The sequence below is a fragment of the Pongo pygmaeus genome, chromosome 17, assembly GCF_028885625.2.
Source record: "Pongo pygmaeus isolate AG05252 chromosome 17, NHGRI_mPonPyg2-v2.0_pri, whole genome shotgun sequence".
Classification (NCBI taxonomy): domain Eukaryota; kingdom Metazoa; phylum Chordata; class Mammalia; order Primates; family Hominidae; genus Pongo; species Pongo pygmaeus.
This window is the reverse complement of record NC_072390.2, coordinates 19777073-19793763: the sequence shown is the minus strand read 5'-3', so window position 1 is coordinate 19793763 and position 16691 is coordinate 19777073. Positions and strand designations below refer to the sequence as shown.

At 40.3% G+C, this 16691-nt stretch overlaps 2 pseudogenes; one reads left to right on the top strand and one right to left on the bottom strand.

Annotated features, from left to right (window-relative positions):
- Window positions 1–5804: 5804 nt before the first annotated feature.
- Window positions 5805–7080, bottom strand: LOC134738498 (glucoside xylosyltransferase 1-like; annotated as a pseudogene).
- A 1030-nt stretch (window positions 7081–8110) lies between these two features.
- On the top strand, window positions 8111–9032 carry LOC134738483 (calponin-2-like; annotated as a pseudogene).
- The last annotated feature ends 7659 nt before the right edge of the window (window positions 9033–16691 follow it).

Below are 16691 nucleotides of genomic sequence, written 5' to 3'. Positions count from 1 at the left end.
CTCACTGAAAAAAATTATTCCAAGAGTATATTTCAACAGAAAAAAAAAAACAAGTAATATACATTTGCATGTTTCTCCCTGTGAAAACAACAACAAGAATTCATTAAACAAGTTTTGAAACACTTGGCTATGTGGTAACATGCAACAATGTTCTCCTATAATGTTAAAGGATAAAAGCTTAGAGAATAGAATATATTCTATGACTGCAACTATGAAGGAAAACATAGATCTACATTGGGACAAAGGTGATAAACATGCAAAAACAGGTGTTTGGTTCATGGATTATGTGTATTTTTCCTGCGTTCAAATTTATATTTATTATTGCTTTTTTATGTTCCCCTCTCCTCCCCCAAAAAAATCCTAAAGATCTTGAATATGCCTCTATCAGTTTTTAACATTTCATCTGAAACTGGGTCTATATGACTTAATCTGCTCCAGTTTTTTGAACAAGATGAATAGCAAGGTTATTCTTTCCATTTTTTTTTTCTTTTCTTAACAGCCAGACACAGGTCTTTAATTGTACAGCTGGCTTCTTTGTTTGGGATACGTTACTTTCAATCATTTTCCTGATCCTCTGCATGATTTACAGAAACTGAGTGGGAGGCTTTAGCATTTCCATGGTCCTCCTTCTCCACTATCATGAGATTCTTAGGTGAATTTTTTTAGAGCCATTATTCTCCATTTACAAATGCAGAATGCAGTGGCAGGAGCTGGGACTCTGGGAAACCAACGGCCAAGAATTCAAACTACAGCATGCTATGAAACACTCAGATAAGATGTCCCCATCATATTCTATCACTGGGCAAAGTAAAACGTAAACCACATACTCAAAACAGAAAATATTGTGGGTGACAGTGACACTGGTATTCAGAAAGATGAAGAAATGCAATTAACAAACCAGGCAAAGAAGTAAACATGACATGTAGCTTACAAAAGACCAGCCACATTGTGTGTATTTTAATATTGTTTAATGGTAACACCTAATAGAGCATCATGATTGTGTGAACTACATTTTCAGTCACAATGAATGCTACAAACTTCACCTCCCAAGTTTAAATACGCTACAACATCTTGGGAAAAATGCAAGAAGAATTATTTGATAAATGTTTTTCTTCCAGCCTATCTTGATCAACAGCCAGCAGCAACACATTGCAGATATAATCTCAAGACCTTTTGGCATGCATTTGTCTCTACATGCATAACTTACTATGGACAGAGGATCACAGAAATTTTGAATATAATTTCCCACATGACAGGAGATTAAATAGACGACACTGGAAGAAGGCAAGAAGCAGCTAGGTCTCTGGAGTACCAAAAAGTAAACTTCAGCCAGTTCCGGAAGAAGATCAACAGCAGGAATTATACTTTCAGATGGGCTACTTTCTCAATAGTTCTTGCTTGTGAGAGCTCTAGGGAAAGCATGAGTTACTGGGTAAGAATGTAATAGAAAAGGGGCCAGCTTTGGGAAAAATTGCAGTGGAAGAAAATCAGTGTCTCTTCATTTACATCTTTCTTTCTCCTCTTCCTTTGTAGTGCTACCTTTCTTGGGGTATTCCCTCCCCTAGAATACCCTGCCTGTCACCCCACAAGACCCTGCTCTTGAGACTGCATTTCTAATACTTATAATGAGATGTTACATCAATGCCTTATCTCTCAGTGTGTGTATAGACATATTAAGCTTTCTCTCTATGCTATGTTTTCTCATGCAGGAATATCAGACATTAATGAACCAGTAAAGAGGATACTGGTGTGCAGAAGAGCTTTCCCAGTGTCCCGGGAGCCATTCTACACAGCATCCTACAGCATGACTGTGGATCTGCTGTGCTTAGTTTCTTTACTTCTGAAAACAGAGTAATAGTAGCACTTACCTCACAGGATTGTTCTGAAGATTAGAGGGGTTTTTTCATGGAAAGCTCTAGTGCTTCAGACATGGTAAGTACTCCACATGTGTTCATTATTATTATCATTATGAATATTTGATATGAAAGCCTTTCTGAAAGAAATCACACAAGAACATGATCAGTTAAAAAAATACATATGAATGAAAGTATGTTTGGTGCTGTCTCAACACAGAGTGGCATAATGGTTAGGAACATAGACTTTGGAAGTCAACCAGCTGTGCTCAAAGCCTAGTGTCACCACATGGCCATTGTGGGACACTGGGCCTCAGATTTCTGTGGGGAAAAGAAAGAGAGATCAGATTGTTACTGTGTCTGTGTAGAAAGAAGTAGACATGGGAGACTCCATTTTGTTCTGTACTGAGAAAAATTCTTCTGCCTTGAGATGCTGTTAATCTATAACCTTAACCCCAACCCTGTGCTCTCTGAAACATGTGCTGTGTCAACTCAGGGTTAAATGGATTAAGGGCTGTGCAAGATGTGCTTTGTTAAACAGAAGCTTGAAGGCAGCATGCTAGTTAAGTGTCATCGCCACTCCCTAATCTCAAGTACCCAGGGACACAAACACTGTGGAAGTCCACAGGGACTTCTGCCTAGGAAAGCCAGGTATTGTCCGAGGTTTCTCCACATGTGATAGTCTGAAATATGGCCTCATGGGAAGGGAAAGACCTGACCGTCCCCCAGCCCGACACCCGTAAATGGTCTGTGCTGAGGAGGATTAGTATAAGAGGAAGGAATGCCTCTTTGCAGTTGAGACAAGAGGAAGGCATCTGTCTCCTACCCAACCCTGGGCAATGGAATGTCTCAGTATAAAACCCGATTGTATGTTCCATCTACTGAGATAAAGGAAAACCACATTAGGGCTGGAGGTGGGACATGCGGGCAACAATATTGCTCTGTAAGGCATTGAGATGTTTATGTGTATGGATATCTAAAACACAGCACTTAATTCTTTACCTTGTCTATGATGCAGAGACCTTTGTTCATGTGTTTATCTGCCGACCTTCTCTCCACTATTATCCTATGACCCTGCCACATCCCCCTCTCTGAGAAACACCCAAGAATGATCAATAAATACTAAGGGAACTCAGAGGCTGGCAGGATCCTCCGTATGCTGAATGCTGGTCCCCTGGGCCCTCTTATTTCTTTCTCTATACTTTGTCACTGTGTCTTTTTCTTTTCCAAGTCTCTCATTCCACCTAATGAGAAACACCCACAGGTGTGGAGGGGCAACCCACCCCTTCAGATTTCTAGCCTGAAAAATGGAGGAACAATGTCTTTCACATAAAGTTGCTGTAAAGATCAAACCAGCTAAGAAATGTAAAATACTCAACAGTGCCTGACACAAAATAAACACCCAATTAATGGTAGCAGCAAGAAAAGAGCGCTCTTCAACCAACATCTTACCTTCAGAAATTGGTTAAGGAGAAATGAGTGCTTGGTAACCTTCCTGTTAGAGCTGGGGAACACAAATAACCCCAAGATATGATCCAACTGGGAAATGAGGCACCAGAGTCAGCAGGTCTCAGGACTCGAGAACATGTCATAGATCTGGGGCCAAGGGGACTTCCCAATACCCCAGTCCTGAATTAGCCAGATGTGCCCTTCAGTCCTTGGCTGAGCTGGACTGAGGCCTCCTCCAAAGGGAGAAATAAATGTGCATCCTGAAGAGAGCTGACTCTGAAAGAGAGAGAAACCCACAGAGGCTGAGTTTCACCAGCACAACTACTTCCAAGCACATTCCTCAGGTAAGTCATTTCTCTTCCCAAGGGGATTGAATGAGTTTATGGTGAGAGGCTGAAAGCTTTTCTCCTTTATTTTCCCTCATGGGAGAGGAGTGGAAGTGCTATGTTCTCTGTGGGAACCTGCAGACTATGGACGTTTCCCCCAACAGTTGGCATTGACCGATTTATCTGCATGTCTCTCTATCCACATCTTCTATATGAAGAATCTAAGTGGGAATAGCCTCCAAAGTAATCCGATAGTACCAAAGCCCTATTCTAGTTTTGTATAATTTTTAAGTCTCTTCTTTAATTATTTTTTTGCAGACTCCATCATAGACACAGCATACCAGAGTCTCCAAAGGGCTAAGCTCAGGAATCTATTCTCAAGCTCCCAACAGGAGTCTTATATAGCCAGGCAGGCAATGATCATATTTGGGGACCATTAGAAATAATCTAATGCATATCCTCTGAACTTCAAATTTTTAGTATTCTTATTTTCTGCTCAGTAAGCTCAATTTCAATGCAGTTCACAGTTTCTCATATCCACTATGGCATTCTACCAAGGAACTACAACTTGTATTCTCTAAACCCATCTGTTCTAAGAATGCTGATCTGCTTATCAACTTCCAATGTACCTTGCTTAAACTTTCCTCTCTCGATGTGTCCCTGACTGAACTGCAGAAGACAGAACAACTGTACTCATCATCTCTTTCTGCATATCCCATGTCTCCACAGAGGCCACGGTGTCTTCACAAAGCTAACTGCCAAGATTTTCACAGGTGATATTTTCCCTTCCTGATTTTCCATTTTCTACTTGAGCATTAAAATATCAGGAAGAAAAAGAAGATAACCATATAGCAGTTGGTAAAATAAGATATCTGCCCCAGCACAGTCCATACTAAGTATTCAGAATTTACAGTTATATTAGATAAGTATAAATTAGATAACTATTAACATAGCTATATTAGATAAGTAATATTTTTCTCATCTTCAAGAACTAAAAAATTTACTGTTTTAGGTGATATTCAAAAAAGGAAGATACTCACTCACATCAACCCAATTAAAACCACATTTTCTATAGCTGGATGTAACAATCTTAATCCAAATCATTCACCAAAGTTGTTTAACTTTCTTAAAGTAAGGCTCTAGACATTTGCTTCTTTACAAGTATCTTGCAAAGCCATTATGAGATAGAAGAAAACTTTAAATGCACCACATTTTTCTACTCCATCATAACTAAAATTGCTACTCACGGGATGTGTATAGCTTCTGAATTTTGGTCCATCACATTTTCCAACATCAAATGAGTATACTCTTAGGGTTCTCACTTTATCGTCAGCATAATATATTTTGCTTCCAGAATGCCCAGTAAAGCTGAAATTTTTCATTTAAAGTGATAAAAAAAAATTCCCCAAATATCTGCTTAACAATCTTAGATCTGAGTTTTGGCAAGACAGTTTAATGCATACACAATGAAAACACTACATTTCTCACTCTCTCTCACACATGCACAGATTAAAACCCCAAAGTTTTCACTACATTTCCTCTTTCTTATACAGCTCAATTTTTAACATGCAGCTTACTTATAATCTAAAAACAATTTTAAACATGATTGTCATAAAAATATTTTAAAACAGAGATGAAATATATAAAGGCAGACATAGATCATCCATGGTTACATCCGTTACATTTCTTTAGAAACAGAACTGTTTCTTCTCCTGTAAACAAACTTTTTTTTTCACACATTTAAAGCGAGGTCAGTGCTGACATAAAATTATCACTCTACTCACGGCCTTGTCTAGAGATTTACTTTAAGAAAGTTAAAGTTTGCACTGTGATTGAGATACATTTTCTTCATCTTCACAGCCCCAGCACTCTTACTTGAGAGTACGAGTCAACAGAAGTTTGCAGGCTAAAACCATTCAATAATATTTTCGTCAATACTGGAATGGTGGTAAGTAACATTACAAAACATCAGAGGCCAAAAATGTTTCTTTGTTGGAGCCCAAGATTTTAATTTATTCTTCATTACCTGAAAATACTGCTCATTTAACCTCTTTAGGAAAAAAATATTCTGGAGATGAATAATTCCTTCATTAATGCTTCACTCAAGACGATTCCTTCACACTTATCCTCCAATGCTTTGTTGTTCTCATCCATTTGATGTAGCAGGCACCAAGAATCACCTTTCCTTTGGTGATCTGGCATAACGATCTCTTATGCTTTTTGCTAGTTGTTTGACAAATATTTTGTAAATTTTTCCACGGTATGTATGCACTGTTTGTTGTAGTTCCAGTTCTAAAGGTTTCATTAGGGAATGAGCATTGTCATCTTAAAAGAACAATTTCTCAGTGCTTCATAAACAGCTCTAAATGCTGGTTGCTTATCATCATGGTAAACACGTCTGTTCGCTGAAGAATCAGGATTCCTTCTTCTGCTTCTTGGCAACTGCTTCCATATAGACAATGACCTGGACGATAATTCCATTGACACGGAAAGGCAAAAGGACTTTCTGGATTGTGAAAAAACATGATATCCAACAAATATTGATTGCCCATGTAATGTTTAGTTTGTATTCTTTAAGCCATGTCATAAGTATATCTCCTCATTGTAGTCACACAGTTGTCATATCATTCTTGAAATACTTCCTTCTCATTCGAGTCATATTCCTCAACGTAACTCCAGGGTTTACTCCAGTTTTTCCACAGTATGGTTGCCTAGAGAAGCAACTATACCATCTTATTTGAGGTTGCTTGTGTTCTGAGGCCACTGCAGCAATTTATGTGGAATTAAATTTCTTTAGTAAAGAACAAATATGATCAACTGGTCGTAAAAAGGCTATTAGTGTGGGAGCAACTTCTTTCAGGAATAACAGCAAGAACAATCTCTGCGAGCCACATGGTTTAAAGAGATTTTCCATGCTGCTGCATTCCCACTTGGAAAGGTTATGGGGTATATTGTATAATTAAATATTTTTAGAAATGAGCCCAGTCACGTCTTCCTTTAAAGCTATGATGTAGCTGATCTTCAGCAAAAACCTGGAATTGAAGAGCTTTGATCCTGAAAATGACAGCTGACTTCAACATGGTCACAGTTTCTTCCAGTCTTTCACCACAGGCAACTACAGCCAGATGCGTTTTCTCAACAGGCTGTATTTTCAGACTACACCTGTCCCACCCACCAGGACGCGCAGTGGGACCAGCGCTGCCCGCGCCTCTCACGGCACCACATCCGCCTCCTGCCAGCCAGGAAGCCACTGAGGCCTGCGTCCTCCCGCCACCACCGCCTGCTGCTTCCTCCAGGGACATGGCGAGCTGGCTGAAGGCATAAAGGAGCAAGCAGAAGCCGCAGGCCAGACACAGCGCCACCACGTGCGGGTAGCGCCACACCTCCCCAGCCGTGTTCCTTGGTCTACGTCTCCGCCGCGCCCCTCTGGCGAACTGGAGCACAGGGACCATAGTTCTAGAAATTTATCCTTTTTCTCTCCATAGATTCAGCAGCAGTGTCTAAAAGAAAAAAATTCATCAATCAATCATTTATATATATTTTAATATAAAGATAAAACACTGCGAGCCAGTGGAACTGGATAGAAAGTAATTCAATTTTACAGAACACACCTGTTTTTCAGGCTCTTTTATTAAATACAAAAGAGCCATATATATTTCTGTGGAATTCCCCTTTTACTTAAGAATTCATTATCAGCGAATTCGTTTAAGGAGGCTGTTTTGTTAGAGGCTGTGGTTGCATTCAAAAATTAGAATAGGAACAATGACTTGTAAAAATTCAAAATTTTATTTTATTTTTGAGATGGAGTCTCGCTCTGTCGCCCAGGCTGGAGTGCAGTGGCGCGATCTCGGCTCACTGCAACCTCAGCCTCCCGGGTGTAAGGAATTCTTTGCTTCAGCCTCCTGAATAGCTGGGATTACAGGCGCATGCCACCACGCCCAGCTAATTTTTTTGTATTTTTAGTAGAGACGAAGTTTCACCACCTTGGCCAGGCTGGTCTTGAACTCCTGACCTCGTGATCAGCCCACCTCGGCCTTCGAAAGTGCAGGGATTATAAAAGTGCTGGGATTATAGGCGTGAGCCACCGCGCACGGCCGGAAGTTCTTTCTTCTGAAAAGGATTATAAATATAATTTCTACTGGCATGACACTTTTACTAATATAGGTTGACTTTTTGCTTCAAACAACCCATTCGTACATCTAAATTAATTTCTGTCAGTATGTGTGTGTGCATGTGTGTGTGTGGATGTGTGTGTGTGGATGCGTGTGTGTGTGGATGCGTGGATGTAAATCGCAGTAAAGGGTAAAGGGAAGGTGGAAAAAAGGGAGACGATCTAACATTTTTCACACATTTTTTAAATACAGAAAAGATATGTAGTAAAAACAATGGTGTAGTGAAAACAAAATCTTGCAAACTAGAAAAAAGACTTAACCCCCGGTCCCGTCCGGTCCCATCCCGCTGCGGCGCCAGCCAGCCGTAAGCTCCACGCAGTTCAACAAGGGCCCCTCCTACAGGCTCTTGGCGGAAGTCCAGAACCGGCTTCTGTCCAAATACGACTCCCAGAAGGAGGCAGAGCTCCGCAGCTGGATCTAGGGACTCACCGGCGTCTCCATCGGCCCGACTTCCAGAAGGGCCTGAAAGACGGGATTATCTTATGCACACTCATGAACAAACTGCAGCCGGGCTCAGTCCCCAAGATCAACTGCTTCAGTGTAGAACTGCTACCAGCTAGAAAACCTCTCCAACTTCTTCAAGGCCATGGTCAGCTACAGCATGAACTCCGTGGACCTATTTGAGGCCACGACCTGTTTGAGAGTGGGAACGTGAGGCAGGTGCAGGTGTCTCTTCTCGCCCTGGCAGGGAAGGCCAAGACTAAGGGGCTGCAGAACGGGGTGGACGTAAGTGAGGAGTACCTGGAGAAGCAGGAGCGGAACTTCGACGACGCCACCATGAAGGCTGGCCAGTGCGTCATCGGGCTGCAGATTACCAACAAATGCGCCAGCCAGTCAGGCATGACTGCGTAAGGCAGGGCACGAGGGGCATCTCTACGACCCCAAGAACCACTTCCTGCCCCCCACGAACCACTCGACCATCAGCCTCCAGATGGGTACAAGCAAGTGCGCCAGCCAGGTGGGCATAGCGGCTCCCGGGACCCAGAGGCACATCTAAGACACGAAGCTGGGAATCACAAGTATGACAACTCTTCCATGTCCCTGAAGATGGGCTACACGCTGGGTGCCAACCAGAGCGGCCAGGTCTTCAGCCTGGGCCGACAGATACACGACCCCAAGTACTGCCTGGGAGAGCAGTGGCCCACGGGGCTCCCTCGGGCGCCGGCGACTGCCCGGGGCCAGGGGAGGCCCCTCAATATCTCCCTTACTACCAAGAGGAGACCGGCTACTGAGGCTCCCAGCACGCTCTCTCCCCACATGGTCTCCCCCGTCTGGGTGTTTGGGTTTTTCTGTGTTTTCATCTTTTTTTTAAAAACCTGTTCAGTGCTGCCAGTCAACCGAGGGTCTGTGAGTAGCAGCGTGGGATCAGGCAGCAGGGCTTTTTTCCCCCTTGCTTTCGTTCCTTCGCAGGACTGAGCCACCGGGCTGTGGGGGAAGGGATCAAGGCTAGGTATCCCGATGCGCCTAGGGTGAGGGTCCCCGCTGGCACGTCCAGGCTGTGGGCTGAGCTGTGCTGGGGAGACGAGACCTGGGCATGGAGGGAACCGGTCCTCGAAGGTTTCCGGTTGCCTCTCCTCTTCCGCCTTTTGTCAGCCGATCAGTTTGTGGTTTCTGTACCCGCAAAAGTTTCAAGAAGTATTAACAAAAGAAAAAAAATTTTCCCTCCTGGGGAACGGGGCGGGGACAGTGGGTGCTGGGAAATCCGTCCCCTGAGAGACGGGGCCCGGCAACTATGCTAAAATATCTCAGGATCCTGAGTGGCTGGATTTCCCTAGGACCCTCAGACCAACAGACCTCAGACCCTCAGACCTACGCTGGGGCCCGGTGAGGAAACTGAGGCCCGTACAGGGTAGTGGAGTTCTGAGTTGCTAGTGTTAACCCTGACTCCTCTCCATCCTAGCCCCCCTATCCCCGTGGCCCTCAGTAGGGTTTTTTTGTTTGTTTTTGTTTTTGTTCTTTTGAGACGGAGTCTCACTCTGTGGCTCAGGCTGAAGCACAGTGGCCTAATCTCGCCTCACTGTACCGGCCTCCCATGCTCAAGCGATCCTCCTGCCTCAGCCTCCAGAGTAGCTAGGACTACAGGCCTGTGCCACCACGCCTGGCTAATTTTTTGTATTTTTAGTAGAGACGGTATTTCACCATGTTGGCCAGGCTGGTCTGGAACTCTTGCCCTCATGTGATCCACCTGCCTCATCCTCTCAAAGTGTTGGGATGACAGGTGTGAGCCGCCATGCCCGGCCCCTCAGTAGGTGTTAAGGAGCCCCAGCCCTCCTTCTCCCCTTCCGGGCCTAACCAGGTATACTGCTGTATCTCCCCTGGCCACACGCCCGGCCAAGTACTGCACAGGGCCCCCACCCAGGGACCCTGCGCATGAGATAATGTGAAATACTGACTGTGGACCAAACGCAATAAAACCTCTGTTTTTAAGAAGAAAATGAAAAGACTTAAAATTGGCATTTTAAGACTTTATATATATTATTAAATATATATTACATGTAAATGTTATACAATTTAGCGCCTCTATCTCTCAGTCTCCGGGAGAGGTTAGGAACTTAACTTTTGTAAGCCTCATTTAGTAAACACATCTGGCCTACCCACATTGACCAACCTCTCTCCTAACAACATCCAGTAAATTTCAGAAGCTCATCCAAAACTCTCCCACCTTCTGTTTCAACAGATATATCAACTGATACAATTATACAATAATTGTATAGGATAATATTAGATTTAATCTCACAATCACACTCAGCTTGATTACCAACCCTTCTCCTACATCTTGCTCACCTAAATTTATCTACATTGAATAGCTTAGAAAGGTATGTTGTCTGTGTATTATAGTGTAAGTTATTGTAATATGGAAATATGGACTTTCTTTAACTCTAATTTGCTGCCTAGGAAATACCAATATTTTTTAAGCATGGCAAGTGTTTCCAAGCATTCAGAAGTGGAGAGTGTAGGATATCCACTGCAGAATGAGGTCTGCTTGTCATCCTCTCAGTCTCAACTGCTCTCCCTCCTTCATCTCTCTCTGTTTCATTGATGAGTACAGAAGATCAGTCATTTTTATACGAAATGAAAATTGGTGGAACTAAGGTGTTGATTTGATTATCTGACCAATTGTTTATTGAGTGTCTATTACAAACTAAATTGTGTTCTGGAGAACAGCTCAGGAAATGAATCCTTGACATTGATGTACATAATAGAAATACAAACATACCATTAAAAAATCAGACCTCTTAGGATAATCCAGATTCTCATGTAAGTTTTGTGAAGCTCTTTCAAGATGAGAATGTAAAATTTCAAAAAAATCATTTTAACAAGTTCTTCTTGAGATAGAAAGGTGAAATTAGAAGATCGTATATGGTTGTTTCACTAGCTCAAATCTTAAGTATGGTTTTTAGTCAATTGACAGCCATGTAATTCTTAGTTTTATATACTGATGTTCATTAGAAATTACAAACTTTAAAAAATATTCCTGTCTCATTCTACTAATCAATTTAAAAATTTCACTCATTTGGTTATATTTCTTCATTTTACCTGGTCTTTAATACTTCTTTCCTGCCCGGCATTAAACTTAATTAATGTCTAATTTGTTTCCTTGGTTTAGTTACTTTTGGCCACGTTCAGTACACTTCTTATGAAGCAGGCATGTAGGAATGTTTACAAGTTTATGGTTCTCACTCTTCCAAATCCCTAATGGCAGCACCCAACAGACACACATCACAATATAAACACATACACACACATGCATGCACACCCATACTCACCCACCTACACACAGACACACACACACACACACTCCAGTGGATCAACACATGAAACACTCTACAGGCAAAGACATCATACATCAGGGATCTGTTAGTGCACTGCACACTTTTGCAAATTATCAAGACTGCTCATTTGAGGTGAATCTACAGAGATTTCAAAGGCTATTTGAGTGCTAAGCTATCTAACTAGTGGTTGGACACTATTTAAATAATGCATTAAACACAGCTCTTGAGGCTCTGAAGAATTTCTGTGCTTTCCAATGAACCAGGAGTTACAAGGTCCTGAAAAGTGCAAGCTTGTTATATCCTTTAATAGATAAAGCAAAGCTGATATTAATGTGAATATACTTTGTATTTACTTCTATTTGCATTAATTTTTTTTGCTTGTAATATACATTTTTATATAACTGGGGATAAGAAACATCTTAGGAAAAAGAAAACAAAAAATAAAATTTCCCTGATTACCCTGTGCCTTGGTCCTGTAACCCTGCACTGCACATATACACTATAAATGGGTGTCTTAGGGAGCCACTTTGGTATTTCATTTTAACAGCTCATCCTGGAGAATATATTTGTGAGTGGATCACATATTACAACTGATTTAAATTTTGACCCATATAGGAATACGTTTTCACAAATATGTCTGAAGCCTGGATACTGTAAAAATATTTATCATCATAGAATAATAAAAGGCTAGCGATTAGTTACTCAGAAATTGTTCAATAACTCTAAGACAACTTAGACATAAATAGTTGTGAGTGAGTATAGTTCATCATTAATGTTTGTAAAAATTAATGCTGTCATTTATGGTTGGGAATAAAAAACTAGAAATGTAACTTTATTTGATAGAGATAAATGATAGATATAAAGTTTACAAAAAGCAAGAGAATAATAATAGATGTGTAAAAATTTTTGTTTTATAGATAAGATTTTATGATTAAATTGTGTTGAACAACATGAATCTAACGTGTTTTGCATACTACATCTGCAGTTACAACATCACAGCCTTTTAAGTATTTCATTAACTTCAAAATGTAACTTATCACTGAAACAATCTCATTTAATGAATTGGGATAATGGGTAATGATTGGTATAAGCTGAAAGCAATACTACACTTTTAAAGTTATATCTCTTTGTGTATTACTACAAACACCAGAGAAGATGGTCAATAATTACTGTACAATGTCTATCATAATACTTAAACCTGGAAGAAAATCATTAAATGTTTGGTGAATAGAATTGGTGAATTGCTTCCATTTTATACAATTTTCTGTTCATTTTAGGGCTTACCAAAACTTGCAGCTCTGAGTAAGGCCCAATTATTTACTCCTTCAAATAAAGCAAGATTTCAAGAATAAGTGTGAATATTTTGTTTTGTTTTTAACTGTTTTGTTTTTCCAGTCTGTAGCTGCTCCAAATCACACTAATCTTTCTAGACTCTGGTATATGTCCCGGTCTCTAGGCCACTGTTACCACCATCACCATCTTTTGTGCCTCAAGGTTGAGCCCTCCTAACTTACCTGCATGGAATTGGAAAAGTCCCATTTCATGATACTTTAAGCAACCCAGATGTCTCTTTCACTGAAAGTGGTATTCTTCCTGTGTTTTTTTTTCCAGCAAGTGATGTCAACCTCTACCTACACCTGACATCTCAGTGTAATTCTTGACATTTTCTTCTTCACATTTCCATTTTCAATCACCAAGTGTCATCGGATTTTACCTTCTCTCTATTTCTTGAATGAATTTTTCTCTTTCTGTCTTCATTGCCAACATGGATTCCAGCCTATCACTCTCTCACCTGGGCTACAGTGAGCATCTCTAAAGTGCTGTCCCTGATTCTCTCTGCAAAAATGTTTGTGTGCTATATCCAAAATGACTTACTTGAAATGTAAATACAAGTTACATTCTAAATTGCTTGGCTTAAAAATTCCCAAAGACTTCACATTCATACTAGGATAAATATCAAGAGTCCAAAAATGGGTTCAAGCAGTACAAAATTTGTTTCTTGTCTCTCTCCCCCATCTTGTGGCATGAACATTATTGAACTAAATGATTCAGATATATTTTCTCTTGCCTTCTGGACTTTGGTCTTCTTATTTTTGTGCTTTTCCCACTACAATCCCAGATTTATATAATTAGCTCTTACTCTTATTTTAGTTTGCTCTTCATCTTCCCCAAGGGAACCCTTATCTGATATCCTTAAATATGAAAGGCTTTCATAACTGTGCATAGCTTTTCTCTGTTACTTATAATATTGTTTTTAGGTTTTTATATTTTTATTACTATTTATAATAAATAAGTCTGAGCATGCTCTTTGATAAGTCTAATAAAGTTTTGATGCAATTAGTAATTCAGTATGTAATTGTTTTCTATAAGCCATGATTCTAGAGATTGAAGGGAAAATGCAGCAGTAATCTGTCCCAAGTGGAAGGACAAATAGCCAAGGAATATTGACCTACCCATTCATCTCTCAAAAACGGGGTTAAGATATTGATTCTCCTGTTTTCAGGATGAAGCAGGGACAGGGAGTTTCTTGCTTGTTATCCTCTCAACTCACTCTTTTTATGGACAACGTAATTAACCTGATAAATGACACAGAAGATTTTGATGTTCATTAGCAAGGTGGTGATTCCAAGAAGTTGAAATAAAAAGGCTTCAGAACCTGTCTCTCTCAATCGCTATCTTTGGGCTCTTGAGGCTGCTAGTGCACAAAATAGGGAGCACTTGGGTAAGAGCCACATAGGCAGGCTCAGTCCAGCTACTGGTTTCATAAATCCAAGTTTTCCAAGCATGACAGAATGTCAGAATCCCATGAGCCAAAGTTTTATGATGAGAGAGAAAGAATGATATTTTACTCTCCAATCTAATTTTCAAATTAAATTTTAAACAAAGTTAATAAAGTTAAATAAAGTTAACAAAGCTGAACATACACACACATGAATATCCATGAACATGCACACAGGCTTCTTGCATTCATTTTTTTAACTGTTTAATCGTTCATGACAAATGGTTTGATTTTGCATTTTCTATCTACCAATACTTGCACAAGGTCTGGCTGCAAAACTTTTGTTGGTCAAACATTAGCATTTGGGGAACATGTCCCTGCTGAGAGAGAGAAGATCTTGATACAGCCTTAACTACATCATCAGTACACATGGGGCTCTTTTTAACCAGAGGGAGGCAAATGGTTTTCAGATGGTTGTGTAGCTGGTTTTAACAGTAGCCTGCAGTGGCTTTTTGACAGACATAAACCTTACTAGTTATTGGTAGGCTTCAGAGCATTAGTATGAGGTTTCAATTTGCTTATGTTAGGCATGAGAAGGTAGCACTATCCTAGATGCCCTAAATAGTGCTCTTTGTCACATTTTTTCCCACTGAATTCAGAGGTAATTTGGAGACTGTGTCTAAAATGGTCTTATATTCATGTGTTTGCCATAGGTTTCTGAAGCTTCCATTCTGGACATGGTCTCAAGTTGGCTCTTGAGGGCTAATTTCATTACACATGATCATAGGCATAAATTTAAATTTATGGAGAATTGTTTTGTACATCCCACAGAATCTGGATTCACTACCAAGAGACTGTAGAGTTTATCAAAAAGAAGATAAAGAGGAATAAGAGTCCTTGCTGTCTAGGGAATATATCATCTTCTTTGGGTAATGCCTATTAATGCTTCTCAAAATAGCTAGAGCATTCAAGGTTTGTAACCAGCTCACAATAAGAGAAGTAGCTTCTACTAGAAATTAAATATATTATTTATTTCATTGAGTAACTATTGCTACAAGAATATATTTGCTGAATAAACTAGCATGTTTATTGACATAATTGATTTGCATACCATGGCAACACTTCATGGACCAAACCCTAAGTCCCATGAAAAATTGAATAGAAGTATTTGACAGTTAAGTATAATTGGAAAAGCCTGGCCCTAGGTCTCAGGAAGCAATCTGGTTGACTGTGTTTTCAGTGTGTAGTCGTAATACAACTGTATATCAGTAGCATACATTAGACTCTTTATGCACTCTACATATATTTTCTCATTTGATCCTTCAATACATGCATAAGACAGGAAATAAACTTGAATTTAATTGCTCCAGTAAGGCCAAATACCAAAAACCTCATTACAACGCCTACATTAGAAATTCTTCCAATTAAAATAAAGTTACCAGAGGCAATTGCTCCTGCCATAATGAGAAGACATTGGATGAAATTAAAAAAAATTTTTCTTTGTTTAAAGCCATTTAAACACTGTGGGCCTAAAGTTACAATGAATTAAATTTCAGAGAAAAACAAGCCCTTCCTAGGTGATCACAGATTAGCAGCAGAGCCTATCTTTGAGGACATTTGCTGGATCTGGGGCCTTGAGTAGGTAGAAGGACAAGCCCACAATGTGCAGAAACAGCTAGAACATTGGGAATAAGCAAAGTAATCTACAGGGAGCTGCAATAGGGGCTGAAAGCTAGAAAGATCATGTGGTCTCCTAGCTCGTACTTATTTTCACTTAAGAGACAGGGTCTCATTCTGTCACCCAGGCTATGGTGCAGTAGAGTGATCATGGCTCACTGCAGCCTCAGACTCCTCCCTCAGGTGATCCTCCTGCCTCAGCCTCTCCAGTAGATAGAACTACAGGTGCACAACATCATGCCTGGCTAATTTTTAATTTTTTTTGTGGACACAAAAACCCACTATGTTGCCCAGGCTGGCCTAGAACTCTTGGCCTCGTGTTCTTCCTGCCTTGCCCCCGACCCTCAAGCACTGCTATGACAGGTGTGAGTCACCACATCTGGCCTCCCCTAGCATTTAGATGCTAAACTGTTGGAAAAATGAGTGAAAAATAAATATAAGTAGCATTTTTAGTATTTTCTTCCCATAAACCCATGGAATTGTTTAGTGTATCTTACTGCTTCATATAGGAGACCATTCCTGCCTCAAACTATGCAAACTAAGTATTTAAAATTTGATATTTGCCCTACAATAAGCTCTATACTAAAGCTCATTACATGTGATTTTGACAATCTCTGTTTTTATACCACAGTTGCAAAAAATTAATCATATTCTTTACTTCATGAGACATTATTATTATTGTTTCCTACAAGTTTCTCTCTGGTTTTACTTATTTAAATTTT